Below are 4944 nucleotides of genomic sequence, written 5' to 3'. Positions count from 1 at the left end.
CCTACTTATCCAGATCCAAGCAGAAAGTGATGAAAGAAAAAGATCAGAGGCTGATGCTTCAGACATGGCAGGTATTTGATTTCCTTCAAAAATCCTGAAGGTGCGCTTTCAGGCTGTATTTGTAGATGGTGTGGTGAGTTTAAGATTTCAATCATTGTCCATTTTGTGAGGTTTCTGAGGCAGAGAAGTTCCCACTCCACCTCCTTTGTCGTGATTTCTGGATTCGAGTTATATGGATGTTGCCAAGTCTACTTGGAGAACTTACTGTCAACTTTGGAAGCCATATTAGCCCCAGATGCTTCCACCCTGCCACATTCTTGAGCCTGGGGAAATGGGAGGGGAAAAATTTATTGGAGTATAAGTGGATAGACATAACAGCATTCTTCTTCTAAGTCAAGGTCATGTTATTTCCGCACCTGGTTGAGAGGACGTCTCAAGTTGGGATGGATGTTGATTGGGGCATGTGATGCCATGAGGGGTGCAGGGGGTGGATTTGTAATTTTTTACTTATTGCAAGGAAACCCACAACTTTCAGATTCAGGATTTTCCAGATATGGCAGATACTACTTGTTGTGGACCGAGTAAAGAGAGGCTAGACCAGAGCATAACAAGAACGGGCTTTATTCAACTGAATAAAGGGCTGTCGCATCTGCCAGCTAACAAGCAGACATGCCCAGCGAACAGCGGCTGGCTCAACCTAGCAGCCGGCTTTTATAGCCGGCTGTCGAAGGGAGCCAACCAATGGGAGCTGCAAACACCCCCGCAACATGAACGGACTTGGTTGGGGACTTCAGCCAGTCCCAAGGACATAACACCCCTTCCCCCCAGATGCGAACATGTATAGTCTTTTAAATACGCTGGTGGTCTGTGCGGGCGCCCGGAGCGACGTAACTCAGGCGAGTCACTGTGAGGCACAGAGTTCGGGGAGCCTGGACTGGTGGGTGATGGAGAGCGGTTTTGCTCTGGAACCTGATCAGGCGCCTGTGGACAGTCTCTGCCCTCGGGTTGGTTCGCCACATAGTCTCTGTCCAACAACCCGGTGGCTTCACTGGTCAGCAACGCTGGAGACTCTGGCGGGCAGTCCCGGTCTACTGCCCGTTCCCTCAGCTCGGGTGGTGGTGACCGGTCTCCCTGACGGCCCCGATTGGGTTCTGCTGAGGCAATTGGAGATTGATCGGAGTCCATGGTTCTGCATTGGCGTGACCGCTCCGACACTTTCTTATCTGGTCCAGGTGCCTCCGCCAAACGCGACCGTCTCCCAACTGAACTCGATAAGACCTCGGACCGGTGATGGCCACGATCTTCCCTGGTACCCATAGTGGATCCCCGGCGTAGTTCCTGACAAACACTGGGTCCTGCAAAACAAAATCTCTGACCCAACTGTCAGAACCAAGAGGGGTGTCAGGGCAATAGTGGGGGTGCAGCCTGTCCAACACAGTTCTTAGGTGTCTACCCATTAGGAGTTCGGCCAGGGACTTGTTTGTGACCGTACAGGGAGTCGTGTGTTGGCTTAAGAGAAAACGGGAGAGTCTAGAATGCCAGTCCTCTTGGTTGAACCTGGCCAACGCCTCTTTCGTTGATCTAACAGCTCTCTCTGCCAACCCGTTGCTGGCAGGGTGAAAGGGGGCCGTGAGGATGTGTCGGATGCCCAGGTTGGTGACATACCGGCTGAACTCCGTTGATGTAAATTGGGGGCCATTGTCTGAAACCAGGGTGTCCAGTAGACTGTGTGTCACAAATAAACGGGTCAGAGCTTTGGCAACCGCTTGAGTGGTGGTCGTGGGAAGTAGGGCCACATCGATCCACTTGGAATATGAATCCATGACCACCAAGAAAGTCTTGCCATGCATTGGTCCGGCCAAGTCAATGTGAAGCCGTGACCAAGGTGCGTTGGCACTCTCCCATTTAGTTGGTGTGGTGATTGGCGGTGAAGGCCTAGATTCCTGACAGGGTCGGCAAGAGCTTACCCACTTGACGATCTCATCATCCATGCCGGGCCACCAGACGTAACTTCGAGCCAACGCTTTCATCCGGACGATACCCGGGTGGCCCTCATGCAGCGCTTTTAGGACGGATGTGCGAAGCGAGGTTGGAATGACGACTCTGGTACCCCACAACAGGCAACCCTGTAAACTAGAAAGCTCCTGTTGGCGAGTTTTAAATGGTGTGAATTCAGTTGCAAAGTTAGTGACCGGCCACCCCATCCTTATCCAGTCCAGAACCTGGGCGATTGTTTTGTCTTTCTTCGAGTGAGTGGCAATGTCGTCAGCGGTGACAGGTAGGTTGAGCTCGCTGACATCGAAGATGGCATGGACAGGGGCCGGGTCCTCCACAGGGGCTGGCAGAGGGCAGCGGCTGAGGGCAGCGGTGTGGCTTAGGGTTTTTCCTGGGCGGTGGACGAGTTTGTACGAATAAGCCGCCAGGAACAAAGTCCATCTCATCATCCTGGGTGACAAAACTTGGGGAGTTTGTTTGTCCCCGGACAGAAGTCCCAGAAGTGGCTTATGGTCTGTGATGAGCTCGAATTTGTGACCAAAAAGGAATTCGTGAAATTTTTTTACTGCAGCAACTGCAGCTAGGGCCTCCTTATCAATTTGGCTGTAATTACGCTCGGTTGTTGAAAAGGTTCTGGAAAAGAAGGCGATTGGTGCCTCGGAGCCGTTGGGTAGTCTGTGGCTTAAGACAGCTCCAATCCCGAAGGGGGATGCATCTGCGGCTAAGACTAAAGGAAGGCGTTGGTCGAATTGTATTAGGACAGTGTCTGAGGTGAGCAGAGATTTGACTGCTTTAAAAGCATAATCTTCTTTGGGTCCCCAGTGCCACAGTGTATTTTTGTCTAGAAGTCTGTGCAAGGGTTCGGCTACTGACGCTTTGTGGGGTAGGAACGATGGGTAGAAATTTAATAAGCCCAGGAAAGCTTGTAATTCAGATTTTGTAGATGGAGTGGGTGCCTCGTGGATTGCTTTGACTTTAGATTCCACCGGGTGGATGCCAGAGGCGTCTATTCTATACCCAAGAAAGTCCACCTGTTTAGTGGCGATGGCACACTTCTCCCTTTTTAGTTTGAGGCCATGCTGCCTGAACTTGTCTAATACCGCTCTGACTCTTTGGAAGAGTTGGGGTCTGTCCCTGGCTGAGACCAATATGTCATCAAAATAAGGAACTACGCCAGGGAGGCCCTGAAGTATTCGTTCCATTAATGACTGAAAAATACCTGGGGCAACACTTATGCCAAATTGGAGACGTTTGCACCTGAATGCCCCTCTGTGAGTGACAATAGTTTGTAAGTCGGCCGTTTGACTGTCAACAGGGAACTGTTGATATGCCTGTGACATGTCCAATTTGGCGAAAATGGTGCCAGGCTCGAATGTGTGCAACAGGTGCTGAAGGACTGGGTAAGTGCTAACCTGTAGGTAGTGGTTAATTGTGGTCTTATAATCAGAACAAATTCTTAAACTGCCATCTTTCTTAAGAGGCGTGACAATCGGGGTCTCCCACTTGGCAAAATCCGTGGGTTCTATCACCCCTTGCTTGAGTAATTTGTCCAGTTCCGCGTCCAGTTTTGGGTGTATGGCAAAAGGTACTCTACGTGGTTTTAAACGGACGGGAACTGCCTGGGGGTCTACTGAAAAAGAAATGGGCGTGCCATTGTAACATCCTAATTCACTACTGAATACATCAGAGTAGTCTGCAAATAGGGAGTCAATATCAGAAGCTGAGACAGCATGGATTCCCGTTATACTAAGGCCGAGAGAGGGGAACCAATCTAACCCCAAAAGACTAGGGAGGGTACCGTCAACAACCACTAAAGGCAAATGGCCTTTGAAGGTTTTAAATTTAACGAGGAACTTGCCTTTGCCGAGTACTGGAATGTTCTTTCCTTGATAGTCCCTCAAGGTTCTCACTTTTGAAGTTGGTTCCTCGACAGACTGGGCTGGATTTTCTTGAGTGTGTTCCATGAGATGATTGAGAGCGCTGACCCCGTGTCAACTTCCATGCGGCAAGGCTTACCTTCTAAATAGATAGAAAGTGTGATTTTATTAGAGGTATGAAAAGTGTGGTTAGCGTGGTAGCACGTGTAACAGTTTTCTACTTGCCTTTGGGGCCCAGGAGAAGAATAAGAAGAAGACTTTTGTGGTACACTGTGTGCTGCCTGGCAGACCCTGGCGATGTGACCTTTCTTGTGGCAGTTGTTGCAGGTAGCGTTCCTGAACCTGCAAGATGTCTGGGAATGGGGTCCTCCGCAGGATAGGCACAAAAGAATGTGTTTGGGTGCATTACTGTTTCTATGCCTTGCCCCTACCTGTGGTTGTCTCGATGGTTTGAGACGATGAACATCCGAGTGTTCAGTAGGGTCGTCCTTACTCACCGCCTCCTCAGAGTGTACAGAGGTAGAGTTGGGTTTGGGTACGGTGCCCTGGATCTCAGCAGCTGACTGGGTTGCTAGTTCTGCAGCTAAGGCTTCCTCAATGGCTTGGGAGAGGTTGAGATCTTTTCTGGCCAGCAAACGCCTCTGGAGCCTTAAGTCTTTGACCCCGCAGACGAGTTGGTCGAGTAACATGTCGTCCAAGTAATTTTTGAACTCGCAGTGGAGAGCTGCTGTCCTCAGGGCGGCCATGTATTGATTGATAGATTCCCCCTCGGCTTGCTTCCTCATCCGAAAGGCAAAGCGTCTAGCGATCTGCGATAGTTTAGGGGAGTAATGGTTGGAAAGTGTTTCCAACAGCTCGGCCCATGGGACGTTCTTGATCTCCCGTGGCGTGAAAAGTGCTGTGGCGGTATCGAAGACTGCGGCCCCACAGTAGCTGAGGAAGTAGGACTTCTTCCTGTGCTCCGCAGCATCAGCCAGACCGATGGCATCAATGTAGTGATTGAAGCGGTTTCTATAAGAGTCCCACTTCATCTTCGTCTGGCTTAAATGGCGTGGAAAGCCGGGTTGGTGTT

Source organism: Pseudonaja textilis, unplaced genomic scaffold (assembly GCF_049901715.1).
Source record: "Pseudonaja textilis isolate UNSWEBS1 unplaced genomic scaffold, rPseTex1.2 PTEXSCF83, whole genome shotgun sequence".
In the NCBI taxonomy this organism is placed as follows: Eukaryota; Metazoa; Chordata; class Lepidosauria; order Squamata; family Elapidae; genus Pseudonaja; species Pseudonaja textilis.
The sequence above is the reverse complement of the archived record's forward strand: the minus strand, read 5'-3'. Positions refer to the sequence as shown.